Source organism: Gadus morhua, chromosome 15 (genome assembly GCF_902167405.1).
Source record: "Gadus morhua chromosome 15, gadMor3.0, whole genome shotgun sequence".
NCBI lineage: Eukaryota > Metazoa > Chordata > Actinopteri > Gadiformes > Gadidae > Gadus > Gadus morhua.
This window is the reverse complement of record NC_044062.1, coordinates 28,394,929-28,422,371: the sequence shown is the minus strand read 5'-3', so window position 1 is coordinate 28,422,371 and position 27,443 is coordinate 28,394,929. Positions and strand designations below refer to the sequence as shown.

The 27,443-nt window shown below is 43.4% G+C and overlaps 1 long non-coding RNA gene and 6 other non-coding genes across 7 annotated transcripts; 6 read left to right on the top strand and 1 right to left on the bottom strand.

Moving 5' to 3' along the window:
• The first annotated feature begins 571 nt into the window (after positions 1-571).
• Positions 572-643, top strand: trnaa-cgc (transfer RNA alanine (anticodon CGC)). Its single transcript has one exon. It is a non-coding gene; the product is annotated as a tRNA-Ala (tRNA).
• A 1,140-nt stretch (positions 644-1,783) lies between these two features.
• trnas-aga (transfer RNA serine (anticodon AGA)) lies at positions 1,784-1,865 on the top strand. The gene has a single exon. It is a non-coding gene; the product is annotated as a tRNA-Ser (tRNA).
• Positions 1,866-3,127: 1,262 nt separating this feature from the next.
• Positions 3,128-3,199, top strand: trnaa-cgc (transfer RNA alanine (anticodon CGC)). Its single transcript has one exon. It is a non-coding gene; the product is annotated as a tRNA-Ala (tRNA).
• A 1,140-nt stretch (positions 3,200-4,339) lies between these two features.
• trnaa-agc (transfer RNA alanine (anticodon AGC)) lies at positions 4,340-4,421 on the top strand. Its single transcript has one exon. It is a non-coding gene; the product is annotated as a tRNA-Ala (tRNA).
• Positions 4,422-5,684: 1,263 nt separating this feature from the next.
• Positions 5,685-5,756, top strand: trnaa-cgc (transfer RNA alanine (anticodon CGC)). The gene has a single exon. It is a non-coding gene; the product is annotated as a tRNA-Ala (tRNA).
• A 15,097-nt stretch (positions 5,757-20,853) lies between these two features.
• On the bottom strand, positions 20,854-22,162 carry LOC115560290 (uncharacterized). Its single transcript, XR_003979732.1, has 3 exons — positions 21,538-22,162; positions 21,338-21,418; positions 20,854-21,189 (listed from the first exon to the last, which is right to left on the bottom strand). It is a non-coding gene; the product is annotated as an uncharacterized LOC115560290 (long non-coding RNA).
• A 1,526-nt stretch (positions 22,163-23,688) lies between these two features.
• trnat-ugu (transfer RNA threonine (anticodon UGU)) lies at positions 23,689-23,762 on the top strand. Its single transcript has one exon. It is a non-coding gene; the product is annotated as a tRNA-Thr (tRNA).
• Positions 23,763-27,443: the final 3,681 nt, after the last annotated feature.

Here is a 27,443-nt window from a genome sequence, read left to right as displayed (position 1 = left end):
CACCGGGCTATATAGCCAATCCGGTGTCACGAGGGTCACATGTGACCTTGTTGGTATAGGTACTCGAACTGCGCATGCGCGAGACGGATAAATCCAGTGCTTAATGCACCGCCTCTGGCGGTCATCCAGGATTCATAGAACCGGAGTTACATACGTAACTCTGCGTAATCTGTTTTCGGCTCATCTGTAAAGCTTCTCATGTAGGAGTGCTGAGGTCCGATCACTAAGATATGATCAAAGCAAGCTGTGGTCAAGGGTGTAGAACTATTTCACAATTTGATCCCACAGCCTCAAGCGTTGCAGTCTGTTACTGTTCGAACAACTGATAGACTTGAGGTCGATAAGCACCATTGTCCTGGCCAAGCGGTTAAGCTGATGCACTAGAAATCCATTGGATCCCCCGCTCCATGATTGAAATCTGCCACACCAGTTTACCACCTCTGCTTTTAGCAGGCAGGCCAAATATCTTCATCTCTTAGTATGGCCTAGTGCAAGTCAACCTATTGATTGGCTGTATCATTAAGCAAAGCTTCGGGTATTGATAGTAGAGATGTACTGATTATTACACAATGGGGATGTAGCTCAGTGGTAGAGCGTATGCTTCGCATGTATGAGGTCCCGGGTTCAATCCCTGGCATCTCCAAATTGTAGTGTAGGTGATGCGATGAATATGAATGAATCCCTTTTATAAGGTAGAAGTCAAAAATGATCCGATCACGAAACATTGCTGAATGTTACTGTGTAATGAATCTTTAAACAAAATGAGGTCACGCAATGCTTTACCTACCAAAAATGTTGCAGAATGCTAATGTTTGAACATGATAGAGAATTGAAATGTCGAAACTGTGTGGTTAAGGTGATGGACTAGAAATCCGTCGGGGTCTCCCCACGCAGGTTCGAATCCTGCTGTCAACTGTACAGGTTAATCAGTGTATGTTTAAGGGACTGTTTAAAGGATCAACAGAAATATGTCATGTTACTGCAGACCTCTTTCGTTGTCTTCCCAATCATTTGCTGAAGCATTTCTCCTGAACTGAGAGGGGTGCTGTGGCTGGGACTGTCATAGTGACTGTCTAGTTCACAGAAGAGGCAGTGTTCTAAACACATCAGTAAGTTGTATAATGTAAGTAACCTACTCAATTGGAATTCCTTTAGCCGCCAGTTCTGATAGCTTAACACATGATCGGGCCACGCTACATGAGACCTTTTTCATTGGTGTATCAAGTAAACAAAACAATAGGGGTACTGTGGCTTAGCTGGTGAAAGCGCCTGTCTTGTAAACTGCTGGGAGTTGAACCCAGGGAACCAAGTGTAGGTACCCTGGGTTCAACTCCCAGCAGTACCTACACTTTTTGCAACAGCATCATCTGGTGTAGATGTGATAAAAGTGTTTCTTGCAGTTGTAAACTTGCAATCCATCAATGCAATAGACTTTCCATCAACGACAACGGCGGCAGGCAAGCAAAATTCTCTATAAAATGTATGATACCCTAGTGCCAACTGATGACCTATTTGTCCCTTCTATCGTTAAGCAAAGCTTCAGGAATCGGTTTTACAGATGTACAATTGAAGTAACACAGGGGACTTCTCTCAACGGCAAAGCGTATGCTTCTCATGTAGAAGGCCTGAGGTTCAATGCCTGCCGTCTCCAAGATGTGATCAAAGCTAGCTTCAGTCAATTTGAAGACTATTTCAAAATTAGATCAAGCAAGGCTTAACCTACCCTAAGTGTTCCAGACTCTTCCTGTTCCAAAAAGCCAGAGACTTGGAACTCTAAAAGTGTGTTGTCGTGGCCGAGTGGTTAAGGCGATGGACTAGAAATCCATTGGGGTCTCCCCGCGCAGGTTCGAATCCTGCCGCCAACGGTTCTATCTGAATACTATCAATCATTCCCTTGTTTAGCCAACACATACTCATATTACGGTGAAACTGCATGAATCAGTGCAAATATGTTAATCTAAGCATGTAGAAGGCGCCATATTTAAAATCTGGCATTATCTGGAAAGGCACTTAGCATTCGATATTTTTTGACAACATGTTCTCAAAACATAAAATGTTAATATTTAAAGGTCTGATAGATCCGAAGACTAGTGTTGTCAGGTCCAGGTGCTGAATGCCATGGACGAGAAAACCCTTGGTGTGTTCCGAAGCAGGCTTAAAATGAAAATTCTTGAGCTGAGGGGATGTAGCTCAGTGGTAGAGAGCATGCTATGCATGTATGAGGCCCCGGGTTCAATCCCCGGCCTCCATTTGATTGCCCTAGAAAAGTCAGGTGAGTGCGATTTTAATCAAATGAGGTCACGTAATGCTTAACCTACCAAAGATGTTGCCGATTGCTAATGTTCGAAACAAGTGAGAGAATTGAAACTGTGTTGTCGTCAACGATACAGGTTAATCAGTGCGTGCGATTTCAAATGCGCACGCTTTTGTGCGCTTGTGCGCTCAAAAGCTAGTGTGCGCTCAAAAGCTAGTGCCGGTCAACACATTGATATGAGTACGGTACGTTTATGCACTGAGTGTTGACAGCCACAGAAGAGAAAAACATTGTTGCGTCACGACGAAGATTCAGGCCTGCCGACAAGCGTTGGCCAGTTCTGCTATCTGTACGCAGACTACTTCTCTAAGAAATGTATGATACCGTACTGCCAGTCGATAACCGATTTCCCCTCTTGTATCGTTAAGCAAACTTTCATGTATCGGTTGCCACATGTACAATTGAAGTAATCTGTTTTCGGCTCATCTGTAAAGCTTCTCATGTAGGAGTGCTGAGGTCCGATCACTAAGATGTCATCAAAGCAAGCTGTGGTCAAGGGTGTAGGACTATTTCACAATTTGATCCCACAGCCTCAAGCGTTGCAGTCTGTTACTGTTCGAACAACTGATAGACTTGAGGCCGATAAGCACCATTGTCCTGGCCAAGCGGTTAAGCTGATGCACTAGAAATCCATTGGATCCCCCGCTCCATGATTGAAATCTGCCACACCAGTTTACCACCTCTGCTTTTAGCAGGCAGGCCAAATATCTTCATCTCTTAGGATGGCCTAGTGCAAGTCAACCTATTGATTGGCTGTATCATTAAGCAAAGCTTCGGGTATTGATAGTAGAGATGTACTGATTATTACACAATGGGGATGTAGCTCAGTGGTAGAGCGTATGCTTCGCATGTATGAGGTCCCGGGTTCAATCCCCGGCATCTCCAAATTGTAGTGTAGGTGATGCGATGAATATGAATGAATCCCATTTATAAGGTAGAAGTCAAAAATGATCCGATCACGAAACATTGCTGAATGTTACTGTGTAATGAATCTTTAAACAAAATGAGGTCACGCAATGCTTTACCTACCAAAAATGTTGCAGAATGCTAATGTTTGAACGTGATAGAGAATTGAAATGTCGAAACTGTGTGGTTAAGGTGATGGACTAGAAATCCGTCGGGGTCTCCCCACGCAGGTTCGAATCCTGCTGTCAACTGTACAGGTTAATCAGTGTATGTTTAAGGGACTGTTTAAAGGATCAACAGAAATATGTCATGTTACTGCAGACCTCTTTCGTTGTCTTCCCAATCATTTGCTGAAGCATTTCTCCTGAACTGAGAGGGGTGCTGTGGCTGGGACTGTCATAGTGACTGTCTAGTTCACAGAAGAGGCAGTGTTCTAAACACATCAGTAAGTTGTATAATGTAAGTAACCTACTCAATTGGAATTCCTTTAGCCGCCAGTTCTGATAGCTTAACACATGATCGGGCCACGCTACATGAGACCTTTTTCATTGGTGTATCAAGTAAACAAAACAATAAGGGTACTGTGGCTTAGCTGGTGAAAGCGCCTGTCTTGTAAACTGCTGGGAGTTGAACCCTGGGAACCAAGTGTAGGTACCCTGGGTTCAACTCCCAGCAGTACCTACACTTTCTGCAACAGCATCATCTGGTGTAGATGCGATAAAAGTGTTTCTTGCAGTTGGAAACTTGCAATCCATCAATGCAATAGACTTTCCATCAATGACAACGGCGGCAGGCAAGCAAAATTCTCTATAAAATGTATGATACCCTAGTGCCAACTGATGACCTATTTGTCCCTTCTATCGTTAAGCAAAGCTTCAGGAATCGGTTTTACAGATGTACAATTGAAGTAACACAGGGGACTTCTCTCAACGGCAAAGCGTATGCTTCTCATGCAGAAGGCCTGAGGTTCAATGCCTGCCGTCTCCAAGATGTGATCAAAGCTAGCTTCAGTCAATTTGAAGACTATTTCAAAATTAGATCAAGCAAGGCTTAACCTACCCTAAGTGTTCCAGACTCTTCCTGTTCCAAAAAGCCAGAGACTTGGAACTCCAAAAGTGTGTTGTCGTGGCAGAGTGGTTAAGGCGATGGAATAGCAATCCATTGGGGTCTCCCCGCGCAGGTTTGAATCCTGCCGACAACGGTTCTATCTGAATACTATCAAGCAATCCCTTATTTAGCCAACACATACTCATATTACGGTGAAACTGCATGAATAAGTGCAAATATATTAATCTAAGCATGTAGAAGGCGCCACATTTAAAATCTGGCATTATCTGGAAAGGCACTTAGCATTCGATATTTTTTGACAACATGTTCTCCAAACATAAAATGTTAATATTTAAAGGTCTGATAGATCCGAAGACTAGTGTTGTCAGGTCCAGGTGCTAAATGCCATGGACGAGAAAACCCTTGGTGTGTTCCGAAGCAGGCTTAAAATGAAAATTCTTGAGCTGACGGGATGTAGCTCAGTGGTAGAGAGCATGCTATGCATGTATGAGGCCCCGGGTTCAATCCCCGGCCTCCATTTGATTGCCCTAGAAAAGTCAGGTGAGTGCTATTTTAATCAAATGAGGTCACGTAATGCTTAACCTACCAAAGATGTTGCCGATTGCTAATGTTCGAAACAAGTGAGAGAATTGAAACTGTGTTGTCGTCAACGATACAGGTTAATCAGTGCGTGCGATTTCAAATGCGCACGCTTTTGTGCACTTGTGCGCTCAAAAGCTAGTGTGCGCTCAAAAGCTAGTGCCGGTCAACACATTGATATGAGTACGGTACGTTTATGCAATTAAGTGTTGACAGCCACAGAAGAGAAAAACATTGTTGCGTCACGACGAAGATTCAGGCCTGCCGACAAGCGTTGGCCAGTTCTGCTATCTGTACGCAGACTACTTCTCTAAGAAATGTATGATACCGTACTGCCAGTCGATAACCGATTTCCCCTCTTGTATCGTTAAGCAAACTTTCATGTATCGGTTGCCACATGTACAATTGAAGTAATCTGTTTTCGGCTCATCTGTAAAGCTTCTCATGTAGGAGTGCTGAGGTCCGATCACTAAGATGTGATCAAAGCAAGCTGTGGTCAAGGTTGTAGGACTATTTCACAATTTGATCCCACAGCCTCAAGCGTTGCAGTCTGTTACTGTTCGAACAACTGATAGACTTGAGGCCGATAAGCACCATTGTCCTGGCCAAGCGGTTAAGCTGATGCACTAGAAATCCATTGGATCCCCCGCTCCATGATTGAAATCTGCCACACCAGTTTACCACCTCTGCTTTTAGCAGGCAGGCCAAATATCTTCATCTCTTAGGATGGCCTAGTGCAAGTCAACCTATTGATTGACTGTATCATTAAGCAAAGCTTCGGGTATTGATAGTAGAGATGTACTGATTAATATAAAAAGGGGATGTAGCTCAGTGGTAGGGCGCATGCTTCGCATGTTTGAGGTCCCGGGTTCAATCCCCGGCATCTCCAAATTGTAGTGTAGGTGATGCGATGATTATGAATGAATCCCATTTATAAGGTAGAAGTCAAAAATGATCCGATCACGAAACATTGCTGAATGTTACTGTGTAATGAATCATTAAACAAAATTAGGTCACGCAATGCTTTACCTACCAAAAATGTTGCAGAATGCTAATGTTTGAACATAATAGAGAATTGAAATGTCGAAACTGTGTGGTTAAGGTGATGGACTAGAAATCCATTGGGGTCTCCCCGCGCAGGTTCGAATCCTGCTGTCAACTGTACAGGTTAATCAGTGTATGTTTAAGGGACTGTTTAAAGGATAAACAGAAATATGTCATGTTACTGCAGACCTCTTTCGTTGTCTTCCCAATCATTTGCTGAAGCATTTCTCCTGAACTGAGAGGGGTGCTGTGGCTGGGACTGTCATAGTGACTGTCTAGTTCACAGAAGAGGCAGTGTTCTAATCACATCAGTAAGTTGTATAATGTAAGTAACCTACTCAATTGGAATTCCTTTAGCCGCCAGAGTAGTTAATAATTACCACCCCCTGGGCATGTTTATGAAAATAGGAACTTCCGGTTGGGGGTAGGAGGGGTGGTGGGGGTGTTTATGACGGCACTTCCGGTTGGTGTTGTTATGTCATGTATAATGTCTGTGTTGCGCCTGTAGGGGTCGCAGGGTGCAGGGATCTGTAAGGGCCTAGGGTGCACTTAGGGGGCTTGTGAGATTGTATTGTGGGTGTGTACCTCAAATAGTTTAAAAGGGGTGAGACGCCTGCTGTAGGGTCATAGCATTCAGCAGATTGTCGTCAGCGTTCTTTTCGTTCAAACATGGACTGCTCATTAGAAGATACCCAAGGATCAACCAGCGCTAACTGGATGTATAGGGACCCTCGCACCCTGTCGCCCCTTCGTTGTCTTCCCCTGTCTTCTCCCGCCAAGGACTACTCGGCATCGAGCATTGTGGACGGTGAAAGCCAGTTGTCTGAGGGTATGTCCGGCTTTAGTACACCTGTGTCTAACTATGTCGATAGGGGTGGTGATGAGGCACTGCTAAATGCTCCGCTCAAAAAGACGAGGCCTGTTCCAGGCTTGAGAGACCGGACTGCTGGGGATTCATTCACACACGTTGGCGAATACGGATTGGAGTACGTAATATCATGGGTCGATGGATGGATCATTTTGAAAGTTAAAGATTGTGCTACAGAGTGGCGGTTGAACGTTCATGAGTGGAATTTTTTCTTTGAGATATTATGCCCCATGCTAGACGGTGTCAGGGGCACTTGGCATGTAGGAACCCATGTATTCCAATGGACTTTTCAGCATGAATTGAGGCTTCATCGCATGGATGCAAACCATCATACAAAGAGACCCCAGGAGTTCATTTTTTTCAGACGCAGTGTTGATACAGACGAGCTACCACAGTGCTATGATATGCATTGCATCGGTAGCTCTCCTCTACGCAACAGTGCTTTAAAAGCTGCTGATTATTTTGATAATGTCTTTTTCATACAGTGGGCTGATTTGTCAACCCTACGTGGAATTTTTGCAGAGATTGATTCATTGGTTAAGACGAATGAAGAGCCAGGGCATACATCTGATGAATACAGAATGCGCCTGTTTGAGCCGACTGAAGCTGATGAGGGGGTATATGGTGTGTTTGAGTATGTTTAGGGCTATGTTAGCATTAGAAAATGTCACAGAGGTATAAGAAAGTGGGCTACATGATAGTATTACTAAGTGTGTTTTGATAGGTTGTGTATAATATGTGCGTTGTGTGTTTTGGTTTTGTTCATATTCTAATGGTATATTCTGATACGCTATGCAGCACAGGACAATGATGAACATGTACAATGTGGGGGCGTGGCTATGGAGGCTGGTGATTTAAAGGCCGTACAACCCGTACACCACTGGCTTCAGGAGTATGCTGTCTATCTGGCCGGATTGAATCTGTCCTTCCTACAAATCGGAGAGGACAGTGAGCTGGAGGTGGACACTGCTATGAGAGATGACGGATGGCCTGTATCAACACAGATCCGTTTAAACCCTGCGGCGCTGGGTGTTCTGCGATTTACCACTGGTATCTGCGTGGCAGCCATCATCACACATCAGAAGCATGCGGACTGCTGGGGGTGCCAAAGTGATTGCCCAAGTCAACGACGCCATTGCTGCATGCAAGGATCGACACATCATCACTATGAATCCCATTACGAGACCATATGTGATACATTGGATAGACCCCCATTCCTGCTACTTTTAGAAACTGTTTTAAAGAAGACTATGGGGTTGACTGTGTCCCCAGGAAAAATCTATGGTGTGGTCGATTCTTTTCTATGTGATTTATTGGGCAACACCTATGATACCGAAAAACTGGATTTAATAACCAGCGAAGGGGTGCCCGATGAACAGCTGCTTTTGATATATGAAGCCACACAAATGTGGCGTAATACATTGTCATTCGGTAATACAAGGCCAGTTGTCAAGCGTCGTTTATAATGGGGGTGTTGTTTTCTTATGCATATGATGCGGATAGCAAGTATGTATCAGATAGACTAGCCGTTTTGATGTATGCTGCCATAGAAAATGATACGTTTGTCCAACATAATGCTTATATCAAATGTATGTATAAGGATTGGAATGATTTGGTCATGAAATTCTTGTATGATAAACCTACTGATCAAATGATAGCTGAAATATTTACCCATTTCCCCGATGGGGACTGTTTTACCGTCGGACATGTCATGTGTATATGTGCTTTTGTATCGGATGTCTTGAAGTTGAATAATCCCTCAAACGCAGAGGGTATTAGAACTGCTCGCATGATGTCTTGTAAAATGGTGCAGAGAAATAAAACTGCCTGTAAAATATATCTGCGCATTGTATCGAGGGGCCAGACATTTTAAATAAAAGGATGGATAACTCTGATCGGTGTTTCAGTATTCATTTTTTGTTGCAGTCATACGACATGGATAAACTGATGCATAAGACTTATTATGACCCCGCTGGACCAGGGGGTTACGGAGGTATCAATAAGCTACGAACAGCCCTTGCACATAGTGAGGGTGCAGTACCTCCTCTGAAATATATCAAGAAATGGCTGCTGAAGCAGGATCCCTACACTCTGCATGTACCTGCACCGATACATTTCCGCAGAAATAGAGTATTGGTTAGTGGGGTAGATAGACAGTTCCAGGCTGATTTAGTGGATATGTCAGAGTACGCACCCGAAAATGATGGTGTGCATTTTCTGTTGACGTGCATCGATGTATTCTCAAAACATGCATGGGGTCGTCCATTACCGTCCAAGAGGGCTATCGACGTCACTAAAGCTTTTGGTGATATTCTCAGCGAAGGGCGTATCCCCGATAAATTGCAGACTGACGCTGGTAAAGAATTTTATAACAAGATCTTTCAGCGTTTGATGGAGCGGCACAACGTCAAACATTTCTCTACATCTAACGAGACCAAGGCCAGCATAGTGGAGCGCTTCAACAGGACTCTGAAAACCCGCATGTGGAGATATTTAACAGCTGCCAACTCCAAACGATATGTGGATAAACTACAGGATATGGTCCATGCTTATAACCATTCATACCATAGGTCGATAAAAATGACCCCGGTCAGTGTTGATAAAAATAATGAGAAAACTGTGTTTAATACGCTATACAAAACCACTCAAGAGCCGTTGGTGGTGTTTAGATATGATGTTGGTGACACGGTTAGAATTTCAAAAGCCAGAGCTACATTTCGAAAAGGATATGAGCAGACATTTACAGATGAATATTTTGTAATATCACAACGCATAGCAAGGCGTCCTCCGGTCTATAAGCTGCAAGACTATGCAGGCGCCCCTGTCCATGGAACATTTTATGAGAAAGAGCTACAAAAAGTTATAGTGTCTAAAAACAAAGTGTATAAAATAGAAAAGATTATAGATAGAAAAAGGGCGGGGTCTAAGAATCTATTATATGTCAAATGGCTGGGATGGCCGGATGCCTTCAATTCATGGGTAGCTGAAAAGACACTAGTCGACGCGTAAGAGACATGCAACCCAGTATATCCAGAGTGTACTATGGATAAGGAGGTGTCTGGGGGTTTCTATGTGACTCTGGCGAGTAATGCGTCGGCAGGGATCTACCCACAAAATAAGATATGGAATTTTAGAACTAAATTAGCAAAATCTATACACACCAAGCAGCCCTATGAAGTAGGTCTAATTGAAGCTCAGTACCCATGCAGCTGGCATAGTTTTCCTACCGAGGACGCTACGATGACCGTTCACGATGGTAAAACGGGTCATAGGACATCATGTCTATTAGTTGGTGGGCTTTATGAGAGTATCGGATCGTTATTACTACAAATCAACAAGACTTGGGCCAAATATGATCCTGGATGTAGAGTTATACTACATCATGAAGGTATTAGAAACCGCATATATGTAGAAGGAGACGATCACCTATCGATCGTCTTTAGAGGAAAACTGGCTGCCATGCTGGGGTTCGAGGCAGGGGTCAAGCTAGCAGCCAATAAAACGTATGCAACATACGCCCCCCATCCCACCGATATTCATGGGGGGTGTTACAACATGTTCATATATAGCGACATTGTCGACCATCAGTTGGTCGGAGATAGCTATGTCCCCCTGCTAAGGAGTATTAATATAACCGACACCAGCAGGAGACACTGCATTCACATGTTCGACAAGCCGCATTACGTACACGTAGCCCGAGACCCTCTTGGAGATATTGAAATTGATCTAAAGTCTGACCAGAATACAAATATAAAATTCACATATGGTAAAGTGATACTCAAGCTGCATTTTAGACCTGTAAAACAGTAGAATTCATAGTTCTATCTAGGGATGAGGGGGTATAGACCGCCTTACGACGAGAACAAATATGTTCAGTATTATTTAAACCAAGCAGGGAGTGGGCTACCTGGCTATGAGGGTAGCAGCACACAATATGGAGCCGGCATCGGAGGGATGTTCCGTAGCCTCTTTAGAATGGCTATTCCGTTATTTAGGCGAGGGGTTAGCATAGCAAAGCCTCACCTGAAGACTGCTGCTAAACATATTATAGGCGACGTTATGACCAACATAGCCCATGCTGCATCTACGCCCAAACAGCAGGGGTCAGGCATGAGGGTATATGCCAGAAGAGCAACAAAGTATCCTCCTATCGGGGCTGGGCGTACCCGTGCACCGGCACGACGTCGTAAACAGAATAAAAGATCGGCACCTATCAAAAAGAGAGCCAAACCTAAAAGGATCAGGAAGGTGTCAAACCGTCGTTTTAGAGGGGCGGCTAACGATATATTCATCTAGTATAGCAGGGGGCTGAATAACAATGGCGTTGCTACATAACATGTCAGACGAATGTATTAAGAGTGAACTGGATCTCTTCTCCCTGCCTATGACGCAGACTTCGATAGAAAAAAGTACATATATTGAAATACCCCCGCTATCGGCGCTAACAGATGGTGGCCCCATAGAGTTCTTTGTATCGGCCAGTAGCGAAGACTATATAGACCTAAACAATACGTATTTACACCTGAGGATCAAGATTACTAATCCTGATGGCACAGACTTGGCTCCGGCGGCACCCGTGGGACTGATTAACTATCCAGGATGCACGTTATTCTCCCAAGTAGATATTACTCTGGGTGATAGGCTTATCACCCAGTCGTCAAACACCTATCCGTACAGAGGCATTATAGAATGCCTGCTAAACTATGGAAACGGGACATTAGACACCCAATTTGGCTGTGGTCTATTCCAGAAAGACACCTACGGTCATATGGACGATATTCTTCCTGGAGGCCTCAATCTAGGCTTAACGACTAGGAGCGAATATACGGGTCGAAGTCGTATAGTCGAACTGATATCCCCTATACACGTCGATATGTTTTTTCAGGAGAAACTGTTGATTAACGGAGTTGATCTACGCATGAGATTCATTAGAGCAAAAAATAATTTCTGTCTGATGTCCGATGGTGCTGCGGAATACCGCGTATCTATAGTGTCTGCAAATGTTTTCATTAAAAAGGTAGCGATAGCACCAGGCATCAAGCTGGCCCATGCCCGGGCGTTAAACCAAGCTAACGTCAAATACCCCGTTGATAGGGTGTGTCTAAAGAATGTATCCATCGCTGCTGGCAGCAGAATATGCACACAGGATAATCTATTTCTAGGACAAATACCCAAGATGGTTATTATAGGTTTTGTGAATAACGAAGCATTCACAGGGAGTTACGCTAGGAATCCTTTCAGATTCCAGCATTTCGGCCTTGAGTTTTTATCCCTATACTGCGACGGTCAGGCCTATCCTGCTAAACCCTTCCAGCCTGACTTTAGAAATGGCCTCTATACCCGCGAATATTTTCAACTCATTCAGGCTACAGGTCGTCAGCTCAAAGATAGAGAAATAGCTATTAATCATAAGGAATTTGGAGATGGGTATGCATTATTTTGTTTCAATCTTGAGGCGGACGAGGGTTGTGGACAACATGTATCGCTAGTCCGAACAGGGAATGTGAGGCTAGAAGCACGATTCAGAGCAGCACTGGCTACAACGGTCAATTTGATATGTTATGCAGTTTATGATTCTGTTATAGAGATATCAAATAGACGGCAGGTGTTGTTGGACTATTACTGAAAAGGCATTGCGATATGAATACTATAGAGCTGACAGCAGTGTGTCAGAAAATGGCACACAAGGCTTATTTTCTTGGTGCGTTGCCGTGTAATCATCTACCCCGGGAAATTCGTCAGAGGCCTGCAATGCTGGTGATCAACACCGAACCTTCACACATGGCCGGGGCCCATTGGCTAGCTATATATATTACGGCTGAGAGCCAGGGATACTTTTTCGACTCTTACGGCAACCCTCCCTCATACTCTGAGTTTCCTGAGACCATACAGCGTTTTCTCGATCAGCACTGCATAGATGTAGTTCATTCTACACAACAGGTCCAAGATCCATCAAGTACCGCATGTGGGCACCACTGTGTTTTTTTCTTGTTTAATATGCAAAAAGGTGTATCCTATCAAAAGTTTTTGAAAATGCACGGAGATAATCTACCCCGTAATGATGAAAAGGTTTATGACTTTGTTGGCCGTGTACAACCTAGTGTCTGTAATGAACATGATATGTCATGTGTGCAGTCATGTATATGCGGATGTAACATGTAACATGTGTTGTTTTTGGTATGATAATAAAAAATAAAACAATGATTTGATTACATTTTCAGTCGTACTGTTTTTATTTTTAAGGCTATAACATATACATAAAGATACATAAGAAATTCAAAATGGTATCCACTCGGCCATAGGCATTCCAGGGGAGGTAATAGACGGCATTGTCTGATTACGTTTCCTCCTTTTACCAGATGAGACAGGCATAGCTGCCGCCGCATAGTCACCCTTAGTTGAGGGCGTATACTTATACATGTCTACAGTTTGTCTGAGCTGTTTATTAGGGATAGCCGATAGCGGTATATTAGTACTGGCTAAAAATTTCAGAAATACATTCCATCCCTGTGGTCTGACAGATTCGACAACATGGTATGGGGCGGTAACATTCTTTAACAGATCAAACATATGGGACCCCTTAATAGTTTCGCCTTGTAAAACGAGCTCCCCCTTGTCCGTCCATGAGACATTTTTAGATTTCTTTAAAGAGTCCAGGATATGTCTGGTGTTGCTCTTGCTTCTGACGGGTATATGTTTCATTATATCCTTATAAATATGATCGCCGTTGCCATCATCGTCATCAACACCATGCTGTTCCGCCACAGGTGTATGAACTGGGCCCCCATCCGCAAGTGACAGAGTTAATTCTCCATGCTCACGCTGTCCTTGTTTCACCATGGATAGATAACGCTGCAGGACCGCTCCGTACCTGGCAGCTTTTTCATATAGGTCTGTATCGGGAGTGTTCAACACCATCGCAATGGCCTTATCCAGCTCATTTTCAGCAGTCTGTCTAACAGAATCCCGGGGTTGGGTATGCTTCAAGGCATCGAGTTGATGTTGAGGAACTACAGGATACATCTTGTGCGTATGTTCCATTATAATCACCCTCCTCTTGAGAACAGGCTTGTAAACAACGGTACGGCCACAGACAGCAGGGGTAGAAGAAATCCACCAGTCTGATTGATTAGTCTTTTCTTTCTAGATAATAGTACATTTTTATTGGCGAGTATTCTGAGGTCCTTCTTTCGTCTACGCAATTTCGTATGCTGACGGGGGGTTAGTGGTATTTTGCCTTGTAAAATGTTCAAGGCTATCTCACACAGTGAGTTGATAAAGTCGGTGTTGGCTGTCCTGAGGATAGCTTTACGCTGTGCTGGAGGTGCTTTATATAGTTGCTTAAGACGTTCACGATTTCTGCTTATACGTGAGGACATGGTCTTTTGGGGCTAATCACTTTACTCTCTGAGTGTATACAACATGCCGGTCCGCCAATATATCTGTTCTAAGTCTCATGTTGTCTGGGGTCTTGGCTTTAAAGTCTACAAGCAGATACCCATAAGGCATGTCGGTAGCGTCGTTAAAGGCTTCTAGAAAATATTTTGTCTTACACGGAAACATCTGTTTGGCTATCAGCATAATCTGATATTTGTCACGTGGGTTCTTAAACAAAACCATGTAATTGGTATTTAGACTGATTGTACGGCTGGTTTTACCCTGCATGAATAAATTCTGAACCAGATACATACAACTGAGATTACGATGGTGTACATATTTGGTAAAAACGTACTGAACCTCTAAATTATTGCATGCGTCGTTCATCAAGTCGTCAATAATGAGCAGATTTCTAGTATGGACTGGTAAGACTGTATCATCGCATAGAGATTTGGGGATGCCTTCTATAAAGTGAATGTTCCTTATTTTAAGCAGATCATCGTATATGGGCTGCCAGCATGAATAAATATATACTATATTTTCAATCTTTTCTGAGAATAACCGATCCATATTTTCAATGACTGTTTTGACAAAGTAGGTTTTGCCGCTGTTTGACGGTCCCGATACTACCATGCTGAACGGGTGCTGTAGCCTAGGATCAAACGTAGCGTGTGCAACAGCCATCTCTGCGGTCTGTGTGCATCCCCTCTGACGGACGGCTGCCTTGTGACCATAGAACCGTGAAACATGTGACGGTTAACATTCTTTATTAACACATGCATGATTATTAACACAGTCATTCATCATTAATGCATGACGCATATAAAAGTATATACAGATACATTATGACACATATACATTTAACATGTGAATCCTGTATATATACCCCCTAAAATACAGAATGATTCAAATAAAAAGATTAAAAGGAGAAGAACACATGGATCAATTTGAAAACAATAAATCAAAACAAAATAGTTAATAACATGATTATAGTATAGTATGAATTGATTTTCTTAACACAATATGCATACCACCTCAAAATACAAAATGAATAATATAAAAAGTTATAAAAACACTATAAACACTATAAACAAAATGGTTAATAGCCGTAAGGAAGCGTAGTGTAGTCGGGAAAAACCCTGCGTTTGTTGTAAACCACCCTAAGTCGTTTAACCACAGTAGCGTTTTTAAGCAGAAGCTTATTCTTATTCCTTTGAATGGTATCTACCGTGGTGGTGATGTCGCGGGTTTGCGGCCGATTGTTGACAAAATCATCTATTAGACATTTCAGTGTCTGCTGGGTGACCACTTTAGCATTTGCTGCATTTAAAGTCACCCCTTTGCATTTGACTACAGACTTGTGCTGACGTGTGTGGTAGGCATAGCTTTTAGGACCTGTTGAGACATATTCGCTAATGTAATCCTCCTGCTCGGTACCATACCGATCGCCATCATTTATCTCGTCGGTCAAGTCGCCCAGATAAGGACCTAAAGGGGGTACCCAATCACCCTCCTTAGAAACAAAAATGATGCTGTCTGTGTCACAATAGAGGATACGCTCCTGTAATTTGTCTAGAAGGTCATAGAGCATGAGCCTGGCATGGGCCGTAGTCACAGCCAAGGGCCGTCACAGACAAGGGCCGCCTCATCAGAAACAAAACAAAAGTGGCTAATGTGATAGCTGTCGCTGAACATGAGCTGGGTGAACCTTTCAGGTTCAGCAATGAGCTCACAAGTGGGTAGGTCTGGGCGTAGCGAAAAGCGACCCCACAGGCTGTTGAGAATCAACTTGTTGCAATTACGCATGGCTTTGTTAACGATCATGTTGTCGTGATCCAGCTGTATGCCTTCCTTAACCAGATAGTTTTGCACATACGCCTGCTGTTTCTCCACAGTATCCACTGTGCTGGGGTATCCTGAAGCCTCCTGTTTACGCTTGAGAAACGTTTTGACATACCCTTTAAACAGAGACTTTGACCGCTTGGGGTAGTGCCATACTTCATGCATCTGTATTATCACGTACCCCTTTTCTACGGCCTTTTGTACCTCTAAAGTCACCCATGTACCTGTCAGAGCCCTTTCATCGTCGCCGTGATGACATACGTCTGTCTGATTGAGCGCAGTGGCGCATGTACCACAGAGGGGAAACATCAGCTTCCCATGACACCTGTAAGGGAGCACAGGATGGTAAAGACCTCTGGGGGGCAACACAGTGCATTTGACGATGCCGAAATACCCAGCCAAAGGACCAAAATTCCTGAAAATGATCTTGGGGTGTCCTATAGGATATGGACAGCGGGCCTGTACTGTGGGGTAGAGAGAGGTAAAGTCATAGTAGCGTATTTTCTCACCGGGCTCGGCCTTGTGGTACATTTTGATGGCGTTGGTGCGACCCCCATAGAGAGAGTCGCGAGGATCAATCCTGGGTTGTATCTTCAGAGTAGCCAAGAATGCCTGCACTGCAGCATCTGTCTTTTTCAGTCTGTGCCACTCACACTCCCACATGACCACAACTCTTAAACCATGATCTCTTTTGAGGGCCGTGACTTTGAGGTGAAACTGCAACCATAATTCACCATAGGTCTTTTTGACGACAGGATTCTTGTGACCAGCGTTGTAGCAACGTGCACACCCATGATAAAAGCATCCTGCAAATTCATAGGCTGTGTTTATAGCCGGGGCATATCCATCTAGGAAGAATGGACCATATTCAGCCTCCCCGTGCTTGAGAGCGTGCTGAATCTCCAGGTTATTGGAGTGGGATAGATATTCAAGCCACTGGATGGATGCACATGAGAACGACTTTTGCTTTTTCCTGTAGACCCCCTCGTAGGTCAATGCCAAGACGTTTTTTTTCAAGAACGACTTTTTGAAGGTGGCCATGCACGCCGAAGCCAGAGTGGCATATGCAAAGGGGTCTATAGTTGCACAATCTATGAAATTTTCCCTGTAGATCCCACACGCCGTGTGCAGGATCCTCACATCGTTGACACAGTAGCGGCGCAGCTGTTTCTGAATGTCAAATTTTTTGTGCCTTACAGATCTGTACCATATAGCGAAATCTGTCTTTTGATCGCTAGTCATGGAATCATAACCATAATATGAGATCTCAGGGTATGCACCGACATAAGACTCGTTGGCCCGTGTGTTAAATTTATGAGGAAAATGACCTTTCGCCATATCTTCAAAATCCAACGCCTACGGTGCTTTAGCCAACCGCATGGGCAAAAAGCTAAATGAGTCGACCCATCTCTGGCTGTAGGCATCATCGCGCATCATAACGACTCTGCTACCCTTCATGACTATAAAGGGTATAATACCCTGCTTGGTCATGTATTCCAGAACGAGATAGCTGTCGAAGCCCGATGCGTTGTGTGCAATGAATGTAAACAACCTATAAGCCCCTGTTCTGTAGCGTCTCACAAACTCTCCCACGCAATCTGTACCGTTAGCATACCATTCCTCGCCTTCAGAAGTCTTAGCAGCCACAAAGTTTGCTTCGTGTCGACCCTCATGCACACGCGTTTCGAAATCATAAAATATGTAATCATTAGATAAACGGCTATTATCATCATCGTCATCTACAGGTGCAGCCGTCGTATAACGGTTTCCCCGACCTTTGCGTCGACCCTTGCGCTTGCGTTTCTTACGGCGGTCGTACGGCTGAATAAAACATTCATGTTGTACAGTGTCGCTGGGTATCGGTTCACCACAGTGATGACACTTTGACACGCTGCATACATGCCCCTTATAGGCCTCCTCCTCCTCCTCCTCCTCCCCCCTCTTCTTTTTCTTCTTTTTCTTCTGCGGTATGATATACTGTCTACAACACTGATTACAGTATTTGATCTTTTCACATGGTATCATTTTATGTACGGCAGAACGTTGCTTATGTATGGCGTAGCAGACCTGCGAGCGGCATATACGACTACAGTCCGTGCACTTTATAGTACGACCTGCCAGGCTATCGCACACTGTCAGACACACATTGCAATGGACCGGGCATTTGTGGAATAGAATTCCCTCGTGGGCCTTGTAGCAATATTCACACACATGTCGCGTACCAAAGAAAGCCGTGCGGTTCACTATACGATGATAATGGTTATCATGTAGGTACAACCATATTGTTTTAGGATGTTGGCCCGTATGCGTCTGGAACATCTCCAGCTTCTTGAATGCATCATTATGATGAAATATCAAGATTTTAACATCTAGATGTCTCTCAAATTTGAAAACATCCGAGAAACCCACAGAGTGATCTGGACCGTACCCCAGCTCGCAATGTAATTTGCGAGCCGCCTCCAAATTAGTCTCGTCGGGCACTGTACTGCCTCCGGTTACCCCCTCCTGCAGAAAATGTATCATGCATAGTGAGAAACACAAATTGTTATGCGTGTTACTAGGTGTGTAGAGATTTAATTTCTTCTTGTTTATGATCTCATCATAGGGAATTGTTTTTAACTTCAGACGCCCACCACCCCGTTTGTTATGGACCCCTGTGACCACCAGCTCTAACACATCATCCGTCAGACCTGTGTCGTTACTCTGTATGACTTGGCTGATATGATCCATAAACAAATCCGCATTGTAATCATCACCTGCCACAAGCACAGCCTGCACTACAGCTGCCAATGAAGGCCCTCTCAAAACAACGTTTAAGACACTACCGTCGGCTGTACTCTGTGAGCAGTTTGTTATGACCCCTGACAGCCTCTCCCTGATCAAATCAGGGACCTCTTGCACGTTTACAAGGGATATACTTCTCAGATCAATGGTCTGTCTAACCTCAAAACCGTTAAAGCGGGGAAATAATCTAGTATGCAACTCGTCATCATCATCACCGGCCGCCATAGGCGCAGGTGTACCATCATCACCACCATCATCATCACCACATCCAACAACATCAGCATCGCCATCGTCACCATCAACATCAACAACACCGCCACCACCACCACCACCACCACCACCACCACCACCACCGCCACCGTCCTGTATATTCGACTCTATAGAGTCACCAGTCCTACCCCCTGCAGCAGCCAGGGGTTCCTGAAAACCCTCACCATCCCCTTTGTCACGTTGCGACACATGCGATACATCTATCGACGATGTTATGTCTATCTGAGCGGCTATGTCTAGCCTCTCTTGTGCATTAGCCAGCCACCCATCAACAGTGTTAAGTACATCTCTGGTGTATGCCGCCGCATACAACACATCCCGTGGGTCTAAATCCCCGGGGACATCTAACCCCACACACACCTCCCCGCCATCTACACATGGATCGTTCGAAACATTTATCATAGCAGCCCTGTCTAGTGCATCCGTCATTCTACCCCCCCCATGCATCAGCAGCAATTAACACACGTCTAGTTCTAGCTATGTCGGCGCGTATTTCCCGCATGTCTAAACCCCCTTCAGCACTCATGCCCCCACCCCCCACGCGTCCTACAGCCATCAAATGAGACGTATCGCCGGTTGCATCATACCTCATTGCCATCTCTTCAAGTTCTACATCCATAATGCTACCCCCGCTATCAGATCTACGCCGTCTCTTGGGATTTACGTCTACAGATTTGAATTTCCTTTTTCTGGGGCTAATAGCTTTATGCATTGTGTTCAGCTATAGCTTTTATGCCGATAGATAAAAAAAAAAAAAAAAAGTTAGTCAGATATTAAAAGAAAAAAGTTTTATTGCGTTCAGTTTAAAACAAAAAATTACCCTCTCCACAGAATAAACGAAAAAAGCAAACAAACAAAAAATAAAAATAACACCCCAAAACCACAAATCAAATACTAACGATTCATCGTAAGCTTATCCAGTGCATTATTCATAACAGTCATCCGGGCAGACAGGGCCTTGTAGGCCCTGATGTTATCCTGCGCCGTATCTTCAATTAGCCATATTTTCCGAGCTATATTAGATATCTTAGGCCCCCTATCCAAAGCCAGAGTGTTAACACGCACTGCTGCCTCGACTGCCAAATTATTTTGCTGTATTGATTCTATAGCCAGACCATAACGCACTAGCGCGGCTTTCTGGGATGCAATAGCACGACGATCACGCGCTATCTCGGCCTTGATGGCCCCGAGTGTCTTGAGTGACTGCTTCGTTTGCTCTTCGATAGCCTGAAATCTGATGTCATTACGTTTCACAGACAATGCACCCAGTTTACACTGACGACCAATGGTTAAGGCATTTACATCAGCCGCTGTAGTTACCATGGTTAATTTATCAGCACAATCCTTACAACATTTGGTACATGGCCCACCCGCAATGTATTCACCAGCAACCGCTGCACCGACAGGTAGGAGCGTAGCCACTGCCCCGTAGGCGTAGGGACTCACAGTGCCTGGCGGATCGTGGATAGAGGCCTGGATGATGGGTCGTGATCCAGAGGCGGGGGCTGCAGGCTGATGGTTTACAGGTTCTGCCCTGGCGGTACCCCCTACGGAAGTAGCTGGAGGGTCTATCCACTGAGCTGGAGTGAAGTCGAGCTGTTCCAACAGCGCTGAGGGCCACAACGGAATGTCGGTGAGAGCCTCGATATCCTCATCGGTCAGTTCTGATAGTGGTGCATACTGAGGGTCACCAAGGACTGTTTGTAATAGAAAAAAAGAAATAGACATAATCATTATCACACCCCGCATGTTCATCCCGCCTCTATAGCATATACATTTTTCTTTAATTTCCTACCATGCTGAATGCATCCATCCGGCTGTGCAGTAACGGTCTCTGCAGGCGGCGCAGACACATGCACATCCACCGCCCCGACCACTTGTTGTTTGGACTCAGACCATACGGTCCCTGGCTGCGCGATTTGTGGGTTTATAACTGCCTGGAGAACCAAGTTATAATTCTCTGGAGCTAAAACACTATCAGCGGTGTCCTTGCGCCCCTTTTTATACGGGATCTGCTGTTGCACCACTGTTAGCGGCGAGCAGGGTAGAGGCAGAGCACGGTTCGGTCTTTTAAGGTTTTTCTTGGTTAGACGGTTTGATCCAGGGGTCCACTGTTTCACACTATTCACGATAGGCACTATACGTAAACCAATAAAAAAAAAAACAGAAAATACAAAAGTATACAGGGGTTAGGGATGGCTGGTCTTTTTTATTATTCATTATTAAATGCACAATAAAATAGATGTAATACATGTATGAAAATAGCGTGTGTACTAATAACTCACCATAACTACCACAGGCCTCCGCATTGGTCCGATCTCCGAGTATTGTTCTTTGATTATTCAACCGAATATCATATGCACCTGCTACACCACAGAAACATACGATTTAGCGGTTATTCTATGCATATATTATAGCCGATAATTATAATAATGATAGAGTGAGAGGGATCTATATATTATACGCTGCTATAAAATCATCTTACGTGCGCGTGGACCCTGATGCCTTTTCACGCTCTCAGAGCCGACGTCAGAAATCACTGCGGAAAAACTATGTATCAATCAGATATGGGCCGCGTATACACATGGTCATAGTCATGATATAATAATAATAATAATATATTACACTCATATGAATACTTACAGTCAGTAGGCATAGTTGCGCAGGTTGGATTAGCTGTTTTTTTTTCTTCTCTTTTTTCTGCAGCCGCTATGACGAGTCTACTAGCTTAGCCTAGCTCTCAGACGTTTGGAGGATCAGGGCTATGTTCATTCTGCACTGGGTCGATATATACCCCCGATAGATAATCACCAGTATACCCGACCCTCCTACCCCCGGTGTCATGACCTCCTGACCAATAGACACACCGTTAGTGCGCATGCCTAGATACCAATGGCCTACGCCTACTCATTCACACAATAGACTATATACTATTGATAAGTACGGTTAATACATATATCTTATAATAAACGAAATTAATAGAACATCATTTAATAGTATCATGATAACTCCTAATATGTTGTCTAAGTGACCCACAAACGGAACCCGCATATGGTGAACACCTCTTTTTAACCCTGATATATCACATTATGAATACCCCCTATAATACGATGACCTCTATACACATATATATATATATATATATATATATATATATATATATATATATATATATATATATATATATATATGTATGTATTAAGAGGTTACATATAATAATATTCAACGCATTATTACATCAAACACACACACACACACACACCCCCACACACACACACACACACACACACACACACACACACACACACACACACACACACACACACCCACACACACACACAAATTCACTTAGGCTGGCTTATGGAGGATGTGGGTGTCTACCAGATGGTAAACATGTAGCCCTAAGGCTATTGGCGACACTAGCCCTAGGGCCGAAGAACGCCATACACCCCACACAATGCCTGGAATCTGATTACAACACACGCAAAGAGAGGAAGCGACATGGCCATACAACGCTTCACATGACCCCTAGCAGGCTCGCACTCTAGATGACCCATAAGTAGAGGAGAACGTAGGCCCTATATTAAACCACACAGAATAGCAATAAGTCACACACAAATTCACTTAGGTATGCTTATGGCGGATGTGGTTGTTTACCAGATGGTAAGCATGCAACCCTAAGGCTATTGGCGACGCTAACCAGAGGGTCGCAGACCAAGTCCACACATCATTAGGAGTCATATACATACCGTCACCGTGTGTCACGACATCCTGTCCAGTAGACATACTGATAATACACAGTTCCTAGACACGAATGGCCTACGCCTACTCATTCACACACTAGACTATCTACTATTGATAAGTATGGTTAATACATATATCTTATAATAAACGAAATTATTAAAACATCATTTAATAGTATCATGATAACTCCTAATATGTTGTCTAAGTGACCCACAAACGGAACCCGCATATGGTGAACACCTCTTTTTAACCCTGATATATCACATTATGAATACCCCCTATAATACGATGACCTCTATACACATATATATATATATATATATATATATATATATATATGTATGTATTAAGAGGTTACATATAATAATATTTAACGCATTTTACATCAAAACACACACACACACACTCACACACACACACACACCCACACACACACACACACACACACACAAATTCACTTTGGCTGGCTTATGGAGGATGTGGTTGTCTACCAGATGGTAAACATGTAACCCTAAGGCTATTGGCGACGCTAGCCAGAGGGGGGAAGAACAACACCATACCCCCAAAACGTTGCCTGGAATCTGATTACAACACACGCAAAGAGAGGAAGAGACATGGCCATACAACGCTTCACATGACCCCCTAGCAGGCTCGCACTCTAGATGACCCATAAGGCACAACGCAGACATTATACATGACAACACCAACCGGATGTGCCGTCATAAACACCCCCACCACCCCTCCTCCCCCCAACCGGAAGTTCCTATTTTCATAAACATGCCCAGGGGGTGGTAATTATTAACTACTCGCCAGTTCTGATAGCTTAACACATGATCGGGCCACGCTACATGAGACCTTTTTCATTGGTGTATCAAGTAAACAAAACATTAGGGGTACTGTGGCTTAGCTGGTGAAAGCGCCTGTCTTGTAAACTGGAGACCCTGGGTTCAACTCCCAGCAGTACCTACACTTTTTGCAACAGCATCATCTGGGGCCGTATTCACAAAGGATCTTAGGGCTAAAAGTTGGTCCTAACTGGCGAATTTAGGAGTAACTCCTAAAAATAATGGGTGAGTCACTATTGAGGTGATGTCCAAGCAAATCAAATACAAACCACTGTTGTCAACCAATGTCCGTGCATTCAACGGCATGTTGAATAACGAAAAAAGTAGACATCCATGTTAAATCTTTACGGCGTCAAGAATATGACATTTTCAACATAATTTAGCTGTTAAAAAACTTGCTTTCTCAATGTAACATTGTTTATTGTGACAACAGTTTCCTGGTGGTCTAGTGGTTAGGATTCGGCGCTCTCACTGCTGCGGCCGGGGTTCGATTCCCGGTTAGGGAACACATTATTATTAGTCATGTCCAAGCAAATCAAATACGAACCACTGATATCAACCAATGTCCAAGTATTCAACGACAAGTTGAATAACGAAAAAAAGTAGACATCCATGTTGAACCTTTTCAGCGAAATGTCAAGAATATGACATTTTCAACATAATTTAGCTGTTAAAAAACTTGCTTTCTCAATGTAACATTGTTTATTGTGACAACAGTTTCCTGGTGGTCTAGTGGTTAGGATTCGGCGCTCTCACTGCTGCAGCCCGGGTTCGATTCCCGGTTAGGGAACACATTATTATTAGTGATGTCCAAGCAAATCATTTACAAACCACTGTCTTAAGTGATATCAAAGGTATGCAACGGCAAAGTGAATAATCAATAAAAGCCGATATCCATGTTAACCTATGACTGCGAAATGTCAAGAACATGAAATAGATAACATCATTTAGCTGTTAAAAACCAGCCTTCTCAGAGTCACATTGTTATTTATTACTACAGCTCCCTGGTGGTCTAGTGGTTAGGATTCGGCGTCACAGGTTCGATTCCCGGTGCGGGAACAAAACTATTGAGGTGATGTCCAAGCAAATCAAATACAAACCACTGTTGTCAACCAATGTCCGTGCATTCAACGGCATGTTGAATAACGAAAAAAAGTAGACATCCATGTTAAATCTTTACGGCGTCAAGAATATGACATTTTCAACATAATTTAGCTGTTAAAAAACTTGCTTTCTCAATGTAACATTGTTTATTGTGACAACAGTTCCCTGGTGGTCTAGTGGTTGGGATTCGGCGCTCTCACTACTGCTGCCCGGGTTCGATTCCCGGTTAGGGAACACATTATTATTATTAGTGATGTACAAGCAAATCATTTACAAACCACTGTCTTAAGTGATATCAAAGGTATGCAACGGCAAAGTGAATAATCAATAAAAGCCGAAATCTATGTTACCCTATTACTGCGAAATGTCAAGAATATGAAATAGATAACATCATTTAGCTGTTAAAAACCAGCCTTCTCAAAGTCACATTGTTATTTATTACTACAGCTCTCTTGTGGTCTAGTGGTTTGGATTCGGCGCTTTCACCGCTGCGGCTCGGGTTCGATTCCCGGTTAGGGAACAAAACTATTTAGGTGATGTCCAAGCAAATCAAATACGAACCACTGTTGTCAACCAATGTCCGTGTATTCAACGGCATGTTGAATAACGAAAAAAAGTAGACATCCATGATGTTAACCCTATACAGCGAAATGTCAAGAATATGACATTTTCAGCATAATTTAGCTGTTAAAAAACTTGCTTTCTCAATGTAACATTGTTTATTGTTGTGACTACAGTTCCCTGGTGGTGTAGTGGTTAGGATTCGGCGCTCTCACTGCCGCGGGCCGGGTTCGATTCCCTGTTAGGGAACACAATGAACATTATAGGTGAAGTCCAAGCTAATCAAATACGAACCACTGTCTTAAGTGATATAAAAGGTATGCAACGGGAAAGTGAATAATCAATAAAAGCCGAAATCTATGTTACCCTATTACTGCGAAATGTCAAGAATATGAAATAGATAACATAATTTAGCTGTTAAAAACCAGCCTTCTCAGAGTCACATTGTTATTTATTACCACAGCTCCCTGGTGGTCTAGTGGTTAGGATTTGGCGCTCTCACCGCCGCGGCCCGGGTTTGATTCCCGGTTGGGGAACACAACATTATAGGTGAAGTCCAAGCTAATCAAATACGAACCCCTGTTGTCAACCAATGTCCGTGCATTCAACGGCATGTTGATTAACGAAAAAAAGTAGACATCCATGTTGAACCTTTTCAGCGAAATGTCAAGAATATGACATTTTCAACATAATTTAGCTGTTAAAAAACTTGCTTTCTCAATGGAACATTGTTCATTGTTCCCTGGTAGTCTAGTGGTTAGGATTCGGCGCTCTCACTGCTGCGGCCCGGGTTCGATTCCCGGTTAGGGAACACATTATTATTATAAGTGATGTCCAAGCAAATCATTTACAAACCACGGTCTTAAGTGATATCAAAGGTATGCAACGGCAAAGTGAATAATCAATAAAAGCCGATATCCATGTTAACCTATGACTGCGAAATGTCAAGAACATGAAATAGATAACATCATTTTGCTGTTAAAAACCAGCCTTCTCAGAGTCACATTGTTATTTATTACTACAGCTCCCTGGTGGTCTAGTGGTTAGGATTCGGCGTCACTGCCGCGGCCCAGGTTCGATTCCCGGTGCGGGAACAAAACTATTGACAAAACAATTGAGGTGATGTCCAAGCAAATCAAATACAAACCACTGTTGTCAACCAATGTCCGTGCATTCAACGGCATGTTGAATAACGAAAAAAAGTAGACATCCATGTTAAATCTTTACGGCGTCAAGAATATGACATTTTCAACATAATTTAGCTGTTAAAAAACTTGCTTTCTCAATGTAACATTGTTTATTGTGACAACAGTTCCCTGGTGGTCTAGTGGTTGGGAATCGGCGCTCTCACTACTGCTGCCCGGGTTCGATTCCCGGTTAGGGAACACATTATTATTATTAGTGATGTCCAAGCAAATCATTTACAAACCACTGTCTGAATAATCAATAAAAGCCGAAATCTATGTTACCCTATTACTGCGAAATGTCAAGAATATGAAATAGATAACATCATTTAGCTGTTAAAAACCAGCCTTCTCAAAGTCACATTGTTATTTATTACTTCAGCTCCCTGGTGGTCTAGTGGTTAGGATTCGGCGCTCTCACCGCCGCGGCCAGGGTTCGATTCCTGGTTAGGGAACAACATTTTTTAGGTGATGTCCAAGCAAATCAAATACGAACCACTGTTATCAACCAATGTCAAAGTATTCAACAACAAGTTGATTGACGAAAAAAAGTAGACATCCATGTTAAATCTTTACAGCGTCAAGAATATGACATTTTCAACATAATTTAGCTGTTAAAAAACTTGCTTTCTCAATGTAACATTGTTTATTGTTGTGACTACAGTTCCCTGGTGGTGTAGTGGTTAGGATTCGGCGCTCTCACTGCCGCGGGCCGGGTTCGATTCCCTGTTAGCGAACACAACGAACATTATAGGTGAAGTCCAAGCTAATCAAATACGAACCACTGTTGTCAACCAATGTCCGTGCAATCAACGGCATGTTGATTGACGAAAAAAAGTAGACATCCATGTTAAATCTTTACAGCGAAATGTCAGGAATATGACATTTTCAACATAATTTAGCTGTTAGAAAACTTACTTTGTCAATGTAACATTGTTTATAGTGAAAACAGT